This window comes from Panthera uncia, chromosome X, assembly GCF_023721935.1.
Source record: "Panthera uncia isolate 11264 chromosome X, Puncia_PCG_1.0, whole genome shotgun sequence".
Classification (NCBI taxonomy): domain Eukaryota; kingdom Metazoa; phylum Chordata; class Mammalia; order Carnivora; family Felidae; genus Panthera; species Panthera uncia.
The window spans coordinates 10594869-10610399 of NC_064817.1; the positions used below are offsets into that span (position 1 = coordinate 10594869).

At 39.6% G+C, this 15531-nt stretch overlaps 1 protein-coding gene across 2 annotated transcripts in view; it reads left to right on the plus strand.

Moving 5' to 3' along the window:
• Positions 1-15531, plus strand: part of MOSPD2 (motile sperm domain containing 2) — a 54537-nt gene that overhangs the window by 524 nt on the left and 38482 nt on the right. The gene's annotated exons all lie outside the window — the stretch shown is intronic.

Below are 15531 nucleotides of genomic sequence, written 5' to 3' on the forward strand. Positions count from 1 at the left end.
ACAGGGATGAGGCCCTGCACGTTTCCAAGGTTTTCTTCTCCTAACATCCCATGCACGGTGGCTCCAATGGGGCAGGTGATATGCCCATTGCTTCCTGAAGGGTTAATGTAAGTTGGAAATTGGTGAGTTTCTAGCATCTCAAGTTTATGGAACTTGGAGGACACTTGCAAGGCCCACGGCACGGGTGACACTGTACAGTGCACAGTTTCTGTGCTGACCTTTCACCAGCAACAATAGAGAAAAAAACGTGGAAGCTGCCGTAATGCTATTCACGTGTACTTAATTGGGGATACAAATTCCTTGGATACTTGGCCTAATTCCACTTCATACTACCCAGTATGCTACCCACGGAGCAGACCCTCCAGTGCTGGAACAAGTTCTCTGTCATCCCGCACTGTACCTAGCAAAGTACCTGTGAGTCCAGAATTGATTCATTGGTTGAATATTATGTGTTCATGTGGTTGAACAGATGTCCCAGATACTTGAAACTGATGGCTTAATCCTTGTACAGTGATTTTTTAAAACTTACAGGATAATGTGTTATAAACGTGGAATAAATATTTGAATCCTGACTCTGCCACTTAATAGCTTAGTTGTCTTTTCTAAGCCCCGGTTTCCATATCTGTGAAACGTGAATAATTATGTTAGGAGGATTAACTGAAAAAGCACATATCAAACTGTCTACCATGGGGTTAACCTATTGCAAGCTCTCAACAACTGTTTTGTCTGCATAATCACTTTGCTGTGGAAGGGGTTAAGCTTCTGCATCTTGAGGGCTCAGCAGAGGTTCTCTGCAACTTTAGACTGCCCTAGATTAAATGTCAGTTGATGACCTAGAATAAATAAGGAAATGTGTTCCAAATAACCTGGTCAGTAAATCTTTTTTCATCCTCCCTGTCAATTTTCTTCACATCCCAAACTTTGCACTAGAGAGTTGCAAAAGCACTCGATTCACTTTTAGCCCGGAGATCTCATGTCTAATAATATAGCTGGTTCCAGTAAAGAGATAATTCTAAAATTGCTTTCTGTAGAGATGTAATTCTTACAGTCACATGGTTTATAGTATTTTAAGAAGTAATCCAGAACTTGACCTAATGTGCTCGTGGCTCCCCAATAGCCATGTACTCACCCAAAGGAGGAAGCAGGATGTGTGTGTGTGTGTGTGTGTGTGTGTGTGTGTAGTCAGAGAAATGTAGCAATAGACAAGATCTCAAAAGTCATCTTGGTCCAACCTTCTCATTTTTAAAATGAAGAAAGAGCTAGAGGGATTAAGTGATTTGCTCCAAATCCTTGGTGTTAGTGGCTAGGCCTGGGCTTGTGCTCAAGTTTTCTCAATTTCACTACAGTGAAAATCTTTGGCAACACCAGCATGTCAAATTGGATCGTGTCACTCCCCAACTTGAAACCCTTCAGTACCTTCCCACTGTGTCTAGAATGAAAATCTCTGTTCTTTATGGTGGCCTACACAGCAAGGCCCTGCATGCTGTAGCTGCTGCCCCCCGCATCCTAATCCGTAACTACTGTCTTCGCTTAGTACAGATTTCACCACTGCCCACAGTCAGAAACATCACATCTTGCAATCTACTATGCATGAACACATAACCGAAGCAAAAGTTCATTCAAGAATACTTATTCTGAAAACCTACGCCTCCCTGGTGCAGTGACCCACAAAATTGACATCACAACCTACGCGACCCACAGTTTGAAAAACACAACCAGCCACACTGCATCTCTTATGTTCTTCAAACAGACTGAATCTGTGTTTATCTCGGGAGCTCTCCACTTCTCTTTGTTTGGAAGGCTCTTGCCCAGATAGTGTGTATGGCTGGGACCATTTTTTTTTTCTTTCCCATCTTGGTTTAAATATCTCTGAGAGACCTTTCCTGATTATTAAATAGCCTCCCTGTCTTGTTTGTCTCCTTCACAGCTCTTACCATAACCTGTAATTATCATGTTCGTTTGTTTACTCGCTTACTGTTCATTTCGTCCGATGGAATGTGTTTGGGTCTAGGGCAACCTGTGGACGTGGAGGGCAGGGTCTGACTCACCTCAGTATACCTAACACAGTTTTCAAGATATACTCAATATAGCAATGCTTAAATGTATACATGGGGAGATTAATCCAAGTCTGCATTATGAGTAGTCCGAACTGGCTCCCCACCCCCGCCAAAATCTGACAAAGAACAGCCCTCACAATACATTTCATAAAGACAAGCATTATTTCAAAGTAAAGCACTTTATAGGCAGGGTTTTGTCCTTAAATATACACACTTGGGTATGTGTGAATACACGTGACGTGTGAGTGGGGCATCTTGCACAGCTGTTGTAAATACTAAGTCGATTAATTTAAAGACTTGCATGGGAAAGGGAAAATAAAAATCTTTAAAGATTTTCTAAAGTTTGAGTTTCCTGAGATACTGCATCAGGTAAAGGAAAAGTAGGAAAGTGGTAAAAAGGGGTTTTTGATCTGCTTGTGTTTGCCCTTTCAGGTTTACTTTTTAGAAATTAAGTGCTTAGAGAACAGGCACTTTTCTTCTATCTGTCTTTCATTTCACCCTATTATCATTAGCAATGTTTTCAGAAGAGACTTAAGGCTGACTTAAGCAAACAAATGTGATATTTTTCCTAAAGGAAAATATTATCTGCAAATATGTCACTTTAAGCACTGGCTGTACTCCAGAAACTCTTTTGGAGGTAGGTTCTTGGGAATTCCAAGCACATTTTTGTTTCCATGGAAATTAAGTTACCAATTATGGATAGATTTGTGGCTGGCAAAAAGAATAAAAGTCCATAATTGTTTCATGCATTACAAATAGTCCTTTTTTTTTTGTCATTGTTTCTGTGAGAAATTCCACACTAAGTCTCAAATAAGAAACGTTTCCCGTTCTGTCTTCCTCCTTCTTGTGGCCAAGGCAAGAGACTACTCCCTTGTGACAGTCATTTATTTGGTTCCTCAAATACTCATTATGTGCTTATTTCTGGGAAGCAGTGTGTCAATATTAGAAAAAGAACTGAAGACAGATAGAGCCCCTTCCTGAACTTACAATCCAGTAGAGGCGTTAAAACAGGCTAACTATTAGAGTTCAGGCAAATTGTGTCAAGAGGAATAAGGGTGCTAAAATTTCTGTAGAAGTCAAAGACAAGGAAAAGATCACATCTGGTCGGGGTGATTGGGTTAGGACAGAGTGAGAAAAAACTTCATAGAAAACGTGGTGTTTCTCATGCACTTTGGAAGATGGTAGAACTTGGCCCGGTGGAGAAAGTGATCCAGATGGATCAAATAGTCTGAGCTGTAGTGAGAAGGCGCAGGGCATGTTGGGGAAGCCATGGGAAGTCCGCTTTGATGAGCTTTGGTGGGGGGGTGAGCACATCCGCTAAAAACAGTGGGAATGTACCCTGGAGAGCCTTGAACAAAAGCAAAGTGTGTGTACCCAAGTGAGTTTGGAGAACATTTGAAAGGTTGGTGGGTTTTCTTATTTTAGCTTTGTTTCTTGACTTCCCAAATGTGTGAATTTATTTAAATGAATTTGGATCATACCAAAAAGTCATTCCATAAGCTTACCATCCAGAGATGGCTCTGCTAACAGTAGATGCAGTTTTTTTCTGGTCTTTTTTTTCCATGCATTAAGAAAGTAGTTAACCGGCTATTGTGTGTGTACTTTGCATTGTTTTATTGACACGATCAAATTTATTTCCCCGTATGGATGAAGTAAGCATTTAATACTTAGTCCCCTAAGTAAAAGATAATTTTCTTTTATCTTCAATACTCCCTATTTGGATATGTAGATTCTTTCCAGTTGTTAATACAGCTTTTTGTACGGTAATTCAGGTTGCTTCCTTAAGATTCATGTCTAGAAGTAGAATTACTGGTTTCAAGAGTATGACTGTTTTTAAGACACTTCATCTGCGTGCTAACTTTTCCTCCCCAGAAGTCACACCAAGATTTATTCCCACCACCACGTGTGAAAGTGTTAGTCTTCCCACAGCCTTCCCCATGTGTAGTGTCATCATTTCTTAACTGATGGTTATTTTAGTTTGCATCTGGTTACTAGCGAGAGTAACCTACTTTTCATATATTTACATCGATTTGTAGTTTCAATTTTTTTTTTCATCACTATGGCTTTTAAAATTGGTTTGGACTTGTTTGTTTCACTTTCACTTTTTTCATTTTTTGAATGTATTCAAAATTATCCATTCCTTTGTGGTTTCTTTCATTGCTGTTAAATAATTTTCTTTCCGATAATTTTCTAGTCCTTTAATTTTTGTTTTGTTTAGCTTATTATTGTTTTAAGTTTATTTTGAGAGACAGAGCGCATGCATGCACACAAGTGGGGGAGAGGTAGAACGCGAGGGAGGGAAGGAGAATCCCAAGCAGGCTGTGCACTGTCAGCCCAGAGTCTGACGCGGGGCTCTAACTCACAAACCATGAGATCATGACTTGAGCCGAAATCCAGAGTTGGATGCTTAGGCAACTGAGACACCCAAGCGCCCCTGTCTTGGCTTATTATTTTTTATAATTTGAAATCTCTTTTAAGTACAAATTGTATAAATCATGAATAGAGTAAACACCTATACACTTCCACTCAGCCAAAGAAACAGAACTTCCTGTGTACCCCCAGCCCTGCCACTCAGGGGCGGCTGCTTGTCCTGCATTTGCTGTTATTCATTCTCTTGCTTTTCATTAGCTTTACCACCTGTGACATATTCCACATCAGTCCTTTATTAAGTTTACCTGTTTTTAAACTCTAGAAGATGAATGTATTTCTCCATGACTTGCTTCTCTAACTCAGGAGTCATCCGTATTATCAAACGTTAAGTGTGCTTGAGTCCTTTTTATACCCGTGTAATAGTGCATGGAATGAAAATACCAGTTGATGGATTTGGGGTTGTGTCTAAGTTTTGCTACTATGTGCAGTGCTGCTCCAAACATTCTTTTTTTAAAAAATTTTTTTAATGTTTATTTTTGAGAGAGAGAGAGACACACACACACACACACACAGAGTGCAAGCAGGAGAGGGGCAGAGAGAGAGAGGGAGACACAGAATCCGAAGCAGGCCCCAGGCTCCGAGCTGTCAGCACAGAGCCCGACGCGGGGCTCCAACTCACGAACCTCGAGATCATGGCCTGAAGTTGGACGCTTAACCGACTGAGCCACACAGGCAGCCCAAAGAGTCTTAAAGATCTCTGATGCCTAGACTTTCTCTAGGGCATCAGTTCTCAGAGTTGGCCCAGGAACTGTAGTTCCTGGAGACCATTTCAAGGAGCTTGAGAATTCAAAACTACTTTTACAATAACACCAAAACATCATTTTCCTTTCTCACTGTCCTTCTCTCACAAGCATACAGTGGCATTTTCCAGAGGTCACATGGCATGTGATGATGTCATTGCTCTGACAGCTGATAGAACATGTGCTTTTGTGTTGTCATGTGTAAAACTTTCAGTTCTAATACTTAATGGAGTAATTATGCGTATAATCCACATAAACTAAAAAGCCCTTTAGAGCCCTCAGTTATTTTTAAGAGTATTAAAGGGGTCCTGAGACCGTGAAGTTTGAGAACTTTCTGCTGTAGGGTTTGCGCCCAACAGCAAAATGTGTGGGTCATAGATGAGGCACCTGTTCAACTTTATTCGGTAATGCTGAACAGTTTCCCAAAGTGATTGCACCGGTTTTCATTTAAACCAGCAGTTTGTGAATGCCCTTGTTTTTCCCCACTCTAAAATTTGGTGTGTGTTTGTTGTTAATTGCTGCCCATCTGATTAGGGTGTAGGGATAGCTCATTGTGGTTTTAATTGCCTTGCTTTGAGTACCAGTGAGATTGAGCATTTCTTCCTATCTTTATGGGCCATTTGGTTTCTGCTTCTGTGAAAATCACTTCTTCAGGCTCTTCTTGGCCCTTTGTTCCTCCATGTAAATTATAGAATCAGCCTATCATGTTTCTGCAAAAAAACACAAACAAACCCACAACTGACATTGGGATTTTGAATAAAATTGTGTTAAATCAGAAGACCAGTTCTGGGAGACTTGACCTCATCATGATTGGGTCTTCCTATCTAAGAACCTGGTATAACTCTGCTAAACACTTCCTTGTTGAAAGATTTATAATTTTCTCCATAGAAGTTAAGTCACTTTTGTTAAATTTATTCCCAGATACTTTACATGTTATGTGTTTGTGGTTGTTTAAATGGTATTTCTTAAGAATTTTCTAAATGATTGTTTCTGGTTAGCAGAAAGTACATTTGACTTTTTTACATTGATATTGAATTTAAAAACCTTACCAGCTCTCACTAATTTCAATAAGTTATCTCTAGATTAGTTTGGAATTTCTTGGGGGGGGTGGGTGAGAAAGGGAGAGAGACTCTTTGTATCTGTAATACCCCAGCTCCATTTCGAGCTAGCATATGGTGGGAGATCACAGATTAATTAGTCCTCATAACTAATGAGTTATGTATTAACCTCCAAGAGTGGAGGCCTTTAAAAGGTAGGCAGATAGACACTTGAAGTTTCTTAAATTTTGTTCCACGTTTATAACATTCTCAAGGTTAACATTTTAACGTTGTCATGATCAGAATAAGAGGAAAAGATTTTAAGAGTTTGTCAATTTTTGTCCTTGTTTTCCATATCTAAAAATACCAAGCCCCTGTCGTGGAGAATATAAGGTTGTAACTTTGCAGGGAGACTTGAGCGGTAAATGGGTGACGGGGTAGGGAATTGATAGACCTGCTGATTTGTGAATCTTTATTCTCAGTAATAACTTTGATCAGTGCTTGGCAAATATTTTTTTTTTTAACTCATCTCTTTAAGTTGTTGATACCTTCTCTTCTTCATATATGTTCATCCCAAATGTATAGTGAGATTATGCACCTTTAGAGACTATGACTAGTACACTGTCATTCCTAACATGTCACTTGTATTTAGTCAACTATTTGAAAAGCTTGCATGCAAAGAGGGGTCTGTTTACCAAATCTGTGTCCTCTGGGTGGTGGAGTGCATGAATGATTTTTCATCGCTGAAAATTTTAATCTCTCGTTCGAGTTTGGTTTGATTAGATCTCAAGGAGATGGAGTAGAGCTCACAGAAATTATAATTTTTTCCCCCTTGCAGTTGTTCATCCAGGAAAGGGAGGACAAAAATTTGCTACATTTCTATCCAAACTGTTTTCAGCAGAATTTGTGTTGACCTTAGAGATTTGGCATGTATGTATAGAACGTGTTTGACATTAGTTACTTTATATATAGTAGTAGGGCCATGACTTGCAGAAGATTTTCTTTTCCCGTTATACTGCTATATATTCACTGACATAGGACATTCATAGACAGTTTTTAAGTTATTGTACAGGCAATTACTCTATACCCAGATCATTGGAGGAAAAAAAATCAGAACTGTGTAAGAGAAAATAAAAGACATGAGAAACCCCATATACATTTAATAGGACTTCCAGAAGGAAAAAGAGACTGTGCTGTTGGAAGGTAAAATAGTTGACAGTTTGCCAGAGTTTAAAAAAGACATTAAATCCTCCGGTGTGGGGCACCTGGGTGGCTTAGTCGGTTAAGCATCTGACTCTTGATTTCGGCTCAGGTCATGATCTCACGGTTTGTGGGTTCAAGCCCCACATTGGGCTCCACGCTGACGGTGTGGAGCCTGCTTGGGACTCTCTCTCTTTCTCTCCATCTCTCTCTCTCTCTCTCTGTCTCTCTCAAAAAACTTAAAACAACAATAAATCCTCAGGTTAAAAAAGCATAATAAGATCTGAGCATCATGAAGGAAAAAGAAATTATTCCCTAGGCATATCATAGTGAAACTGTCAAAACACCACAAAGAAAAAAAATCAGACAACCAGAAAGAAGGGACAGATTGTCTGCAAAGGAACAGAAATCAGACTGCTATTTGATTTCTCCTCAGCAGCAATTAATGCCAGGTAACAGTGAAATAATTTCCTGAAAATGCTAAGGGAGGTAACTGCCCATTTAGAATATTTAGTCAAAGGTGAGGGTAAATTCTTTTAGGATATGCAAAGAATGACAGTCCATCTCTAATAAAAAATTACTAGACTACTTCATGAATAAGAATATAGAACCCAGAAAGAGGCAGAAAGATCCAGAAACAACGAAAAGCAAAGAAATGGGTAAATAAATCAGTAAAGAAAAAAAAATCTACATGTTAATAGTAAAAAAAATTTTAACAGTATTAGCAGGTGTAGGGAGGTTGGAAGGACTTGAATTATTTAGAAGGAAGGTAGAGATAATTAACTGTAGATTTTGTCAATAAAATGTGAATATTTCAAATAAGGGTAACCACTGAGCTCCAGAAATAAATATTTAATTTCCAAGCTATGGAGGGATGAAAAGGTGAATCTCTCCAGCGGGAAGCGTGAAAGGAGAAAAACAGCATAGGAACTAGAAAAGAGAGTAAGACAGCAAAATAACCCCAACTTTATCACCTTACCATAAATGTAAACCAATTTATACTTATTAACAGAGCAGATTTTTACAATCTTAATTGCATTCTACCTACAAAACACTATATTAATTTATTAAATTTATTAAAATTAATGCAGAAAACTTGAAAATAAGGAGATGGAAAAAAGTGTCCAAAACAAATACTAACCAAAAGTGATACTGTGTTGGCTGCACTTTTGTTAGATGAAATATTTAGAATGAAAAACGTCAGTACATTTCAAAAGGGATTCTACTGTTGATAAATGGAACCCTGAAAAGGTATTACATTTAGGAATTAACAACATAAAATAGTGTCTCACCATATAGCTTTCAAATACATAAAGCAAACGCTCCCAGAATTATGAGAGAAATTCAAGAAATCCACAAACATGTTGAATGGTTTTAACAAACCTTTCACAAATACACAGAACAAGCAGGCAAGAAAGCCTTAAGATGTTAGATTTTATGAAAAATGTTTTTTTTTGTTGTGTTAAGCAAACTCTACCCCCAACGTGGGGCTGAAACTCATGACCCTGAGATCAAGAGTCACATGCTCTACTGACTGAGCCAGCTGGGCTCCCCAAGACTTTAGACTTTCATTTAACACAAGGAGCAAAGTTGATCATAGATACATATATGTATATGTGTGTGTATAAATGTATAGTCTCTCCTGCCCAATAGAGAATGTATATACTTTAGAAAATATAGGGGCACCTGGGTGGCTCAGTCGGTAAGCACCCAACTTCGGCTCAGGTCATGATCTCGCAATTTGGGGGTTTGAGCTCCACGTCAGGCTCTGTGCTGACAGCTCAGAGTCTAGAGCCTGCTTCAGATTCTGTGTCCCCCTCTCTCTGTCCCTTCCTCCCTTGTGCTCTCTTTCTCAAAAATAAATACATAAACTTAAAAAAAAGAAAATATATTTGTTCTCTTGCAGCTTTGGCAAACATTCACCACATATTAGGTCATAAAGGAAGTCTCAGAAATTCCAAAGCAGCTAGATCACACGCACCGTGTTTTCATGCCATTAAGCAACTATATTAGAAGTCACAAATCCCGGGTTTCAGCCCCCCCAAAAAAAACAAAAGAGAAAAAGAAAAAAAGTCAAACAGGTACTCAAAAATCAAATGTTAGGAAACAAAAATAACATACCTTTAAATAACCCACGGGTTAACAACTTCCCAGTAATGTATGTAATTCTTACCTCTGCTAAATAACCATTGGTTAAAGAAGATATCACAATGGAAATTATTAAATAGTTAAAGCTGAGCAGAATATCTGTGGTCTTACATTCATTCATTAGAAAACAAGGCCCCCATAAAAATCAGCAATAGATTCAATTCAAGGAGCTACAAAATGAACATGAATAAATTTACAGAGAAAGTAGAAGGAAAGCAATAGGAGCAGATATTCATGGTATAGGAAAGAAGATAGTAGAATAAATTTCAGCTGGGTTTTTTTAATGTCTGTTTGTTTATTTTGAGAGAGAGAGGGAGAGAGAGAAAATCCCAAGCAGGCTCCATGCTGACAGTGCAGAGCCCCATGCGCGGCTGAAACCCACGAACCTGGAGATCATGACCTGAGCCAAAACCAAGAGTCAGACCCACTGAGCCACCTAGGTGCCCTAAGCTGTTTTTTTGAAAGGACTGGTGAAACAGACAAACCTAGGATGACTGATTAATAGAAAGGGATGAATGCAAAGACTTACACTGGGAGCGAACAGCAGACAGAATTATAGATGTGGTGGAGAGTTTTTTAAAAATCCTGAGAGAATACAATCACCAGCCTTATCATAGTAAGGTATAAAACTTAGAGTAAGTGCAAAGCTTTCTGGAGAAAAGAAAAATGACCTCAAATTGTCTCAATTAGAAGTAAAAAACATAAATAGAACAGTGAGTATTCAAGAAGTTGAGTTGGGAGCCATAGATTTCTACCACTGTCCCCATCACAGAGATACACACGTACACATGAGGCCCAAGCAGTTTTGCTGGTCCCAGGAATGCAAAGATGAGTCACGATCAGAAAATGCAGCAGAGGAATTTACCACATTAAAAAAATGCTTTCCAATAAAATTTTTGACTAGGTACAGTTCACCAATAAAAATCACATAAAAAGGTAAACATTGTGGGGCACCTGGGTGGCTCAGTCGGTTAAGCATCTGAGTCTTGATTTTGGCTTAGGTCATGATCTCAAGTTTTGTGAGTTTGAGCCCTGCTTTGGGCTCCATGCTGACAGTGAGGAGCCTGTTTGGGATTCCCCCCCCCCCCCCCATCTCTCTGCCCCTCCCATGTGCTCTCTCTCAAAATAAAAAAAAAAGGTAAACATCAGACATCTTTCACCTCATGTGCCTCATCAGTCCCTTCCCTTTTCCCTTGATCTAACTGAATTTGTTTTCTCTTTTTTCCATACTTATTTGAGCAAATACAAATATGTATGCATTAACAAAATGAGGGAAAATGTTTATTTCAATAAAGATAGAAACCACACTGGCTATAATTCAACTTTATATAAAGCAGGCAAAACTTTTAGCAAAGGAAAACTTTCTGTAAGTGTATCTTCTAAAAACCTACAGCAAATGTTATGTTTAATTGTGAAACTTGAAAATACTTCCCGTAAAGTCAAGGGCAAGACAGTGATCTTCACTATTATTTCTAAAATTCTAGAGTATATAAAATAACCTAGTTATCAGTATGGCAAGGAAAATAAGAGGTATGAAGTTTGCCTTTCTTGTTATTATTGGCTCAAGATAGCAACACAGAAACCTCTAAATCTAATAGAAGACATTTGCAACATTTTTTCTTTTTTTGAGAAAACTATAAAATATTACTAAACATCAAAAGAAGACCTGAATAAATAAACGAAGGTATATCTCATCTAAGATAGAAAGCTCCTCCCCTCTCTACAACAGACCAAAGTTTTTTCTATAGGCCTCCAGCTGAGGATGGTTTTTGTATATTTAAAGGGTTGCTGGAAAAAAAAAAAAAAGGCAGCAACAGCAGCCATCTGTGGCCTTGAAAGTCTAAGGTATTTGGATATTTACCATCTAGCCCTTTACCAAAAGCTTGCCCGCACCTGTAATAGACTGGTGGTTCTCGAAATGTTGGTCTCTGGACCAGCAGTGTCCGAATCCTGTATGAACTTGGTACAAATATGGAGTCTTGGTTCCCACCCATGAATTAGGCACTCTGGAAGTGGGGTCCAATAATTCCTTTTTAAACAAGCCCCCCTGATGATCCTGACTGGTGCTGAAGTTTGAGAATTACTGGTATAGGCCAGTGGCTTAATCCCTTTTTTAAGAGATCACCTGCTTCTCAGTCTCTCACCAGATAGCTTCATAGGAAAGCGGAGATTTAGGGTAGGTTGCGGCCTACTAACAGAGGATGGCCTTAAGGGAATATTTTGTTATTTCAGCTTGATGGCTCCCATTGTTGACATTAACGCAGTCCAGCCAGTAGAAATGGTCCAGCTAATACAGATGCCATTCCAGGGCCCTACCAGGACTTTCAAGTTGGTCAGTGCTCCAAGTCCTGGAGAAATAAGAGGTTCTAAATTACTATAATGTTTCACAGCTATGTATTTGCTGCTTTCGAACATCATTATGCTGTCCAGTTCATAACTGTCCTCTAGTTTTCATTATCAGAATACTTTTGTATTTTTTCCAACCTTTATCTAAACTGCAGGCACATTTATAATCACTACAGTATACTCCTAAGATTTTCTCAGCTGACTAATAGGTCAGTGAGAATTTAGTCTTCTATTCATGGGTATAATTCTACCTTACATTAATCACAATTCATTTATATATTATTTAAACTTTGGGGGATGTTCTTGATCTTCATAGGACGATGGGTAGACAGACCTCATCTCTATTTCACCGAGAAGAAAATCAGGCCTAGAGCGGCTGGCTCGGTCCCTCTACGTAGTTAATAGCATGGGTCTTCAGACTCCATCACTCTGCCCTGTATACTGAATCTGGCGAGACGTTTTTTCGTGTTTTTTTAACTTTTAAAACACAGTTCTAGAGGTGCCTGGGTGGCTCCGTCAGTTAAGCGCCTGACTCTTTGATTTCGGTTCAGGTCATGATCTGGTGGTTCATGAGATTGAGCCCCTGTGTCGGGCTCTGCCCTGATAGCGCGGCGACTGCTTGGGATTTTCTCTCTCCCTCTCTCTCTCTGCTTCTCCCTTGCTCGAGTATATGTACTTTCTCTCTCTCTCTCTCTCAAATAAATAAATAAATAAATAGATAGAACCCACTGCCCAAGATTAATGTTGGTTTGCGATGAAAGTTTTCAGTGGTTCACAGAAAGATGAAAGGTATTATGGGAATATATATGTATACGTACCTGTATGTGTATAAAACTAATCTCTTCTTCCTCTTTATGCTTTAATTATCAAGAGGTAAAAGTCTCTCAAAACAGTGTCCTGAGTAGGTGGGGGGCAGACATGTGCGTACACAAATATGTGTTTTGGGAGCTGTAGTTTCCTTTTGAGTGTACATCTTTAGTTTATTCCTGTAATGTCTCTTTTTGCCACAGGACTAGTTTTCTGAAAACTACCTCACACTTGCAGGTTCAGTTGCCCGAGTGCAGTATTTGAAAGCAGCAAATTATGTTGTCATCAACACACTTATTACACGTGGCCTTGCAGTCCCAGGCCAGGTTTTCCTTCCCTTGAATGCCCAGGTTACTCTCTTTTTCTCTCTCACTCTCTCTCTCCTCCCTCCTTGCCTCAGTCCTTCTCTCTGTCCTCTTCTGGCTGGACTTTTTTTCCACGTCTCTCCCTCCCACCACCACCACGGGACCCCCTCCCCAATCTTTTCCTTCTCCATCTTTTCCTTGCTCTCTCTTTTCTGCATCTGTCTAGGGATAAATACTGAACAAGCATTTCACAAGCAAATACATGTTCTGATAATAATAGTCATTTTAACATAGAGATTTCTAACTTCAGAGACCTGCATCCCTAAAAGCTATCCAAAAGCAGTCCGTTTTAAATTTCTTAGTAACAGGCACTGTCTCTTTTATGGTATCCCTAGTGGTAATAGCAGCAGTGGTAGTAATAATGATAATAACAATAATGTTTTATACTTATTATGGCTAATTTTTTTTTGTTTTTTTATTTTTTTTAATGTTTTATCTATTTTTGAGAGAGAGACAGAGAGAGAGGCAGAGTATGAGCAAGGGAGGGGCAGAGAAAGAGGGAGAAACAGAATCCGAAGCAGGCTCCAGGCTCTGAGCTGTCAGCACACAGCTCGACACGGGGCTCGAACTCGTGAACCGCGAGATCATGACCTGAGCCAAAGTCAGACGCTTAACAGACTGAGCCACACAGGCGCCCCGCGGCTATTATTTATTGAGTTTTTACCGCTTGCCACATTGTTCTAGGTAAGTGGTTCTAAGTTTAGTCTTTGGACCCTTGGGTATGCCCACGACTCTGCAGGAACCTGTGAGGTCACAACTGTCTTCATAACAATACTGAGAAGCCGTGTGTCTTTATCACTATGTTGACATTTGAGCTGATTACACAGAAGCAGTGATGGGGAAAAGTGCTGGCTCCTCAGTGCCCATCAAGACGAGGGGTCATTGGAGTCTTCATTGTGGGTGCTCGCAATTTAAAAAAAAAGCAGAAGCCAATTTTGTTTTAGAAAGTCCCTGATGAAGCGGTCAACTTTATTAAGCCTTGGCCCCTCAGTACGTGTCCTTTTAACGTTCTGTGTGACAAAATTGGGCCGCACACACTAACCACTCCTGCGCGTTCAAGTTGCCACCTGAATTAGTCACATTTTTCATGGCGAGTAAACTGTAGTTATTCAGACTTGGGTATTTGGCAGAAGCGTTCTTGGAAATGAAGAAGTCAGCCTGTCATTTCAGGGAAAACATTGTATTGGTTGAGTGGAGAGGGCTGTCCAGTGGCCGGACTGGATGGTGCTTCTTCAGGGGACACCTGCTCGCAGGGGCCTCTTGAGGCTAAACCATGTAAACTCTCCTATCCGGCTCATGTTTATAAATCAGAACTAAAGAAAATTTGTACTTTGAATACTGACAAATCTTTGAGTAGCAGAGCTAAAAAGCATTTTCCAAAGTTTACCTACTACAGAACCGGCCATTGTATAGATTAGAAAAATAGAGTCCAGAAATTGAAAACCACCTCCAAGGTGACACTGTACAAGTGCATGGCTTATGGTCTAATCTTAGATTTTATAGTGCTTTAAGCTCCCAAGTACTTTCTTGTATACATTTTCATCTGATCTTCACACAACCTTGTGATCGTCTAAAGCAGTTTAAAGATAAGGAAATTGAGACTCAAGGAAGAGTCTTTGAATGCACTTTGTATTTTCCTGCCCTTTCGGCTGTTACCTCTGATGACTTGAAATAAGGCAGAGCAAATAGCGAGGAGAGAGAATCTATAAAACTTAGAGTCTAACCAGATGCAAAAAAAAAAAAAAAATGGAGATGAAGGAGCCAGGGAATTTTCTGAAGTTCTCACTTGGGCCCCTGGGAGGGTACCATTAGCTGAGATAATAAAAATAGAGAAGGAACAGATTCGCTCAACAAATGTTTCCTGGAGACCTTTTCATTGGCACCAGTGTAGTCTGCTTTGGAGGACTCCTAAAATGGATAGATGGTGCTGCTACACACAGTCCCTGTGTGGGAAGATACAGCATGTATGCCAGTAACTCTGATCGGAACGAAAACATGCTAAGTGCCTTTAAAAAAAAAAGCCCAGTTTAAGTCCTGTAGCTGTTCCCAGGAGGGAAGGAATTACTTCTGGGCTCAGGGAAATTTTTGTGGAAGAGGAAGCATTTGAAAGAAGTCTTGCAGAATGGCAGAACCTGGATGTGCATAGCTGGTTGTGAGGAGACACGGGTCAGTTACAGAAAAATGGACCAAAATGTGGAAGGTACCATAGCACATGTGCAGGTGGATGATGGGAAATTATTGGAAACAGTTACTCCAGTCAATTATGGGAAACGTTGACTGCTGCACACGTGGTCGGTTTTCCATTTTGTATTTCATTTTTTCAACAAGCATTGCCAAACAAATGTCTTCTTGAGCACAATTTTTTTCTTTACATAAAAAACTTCATCTTTTCATTGACTAG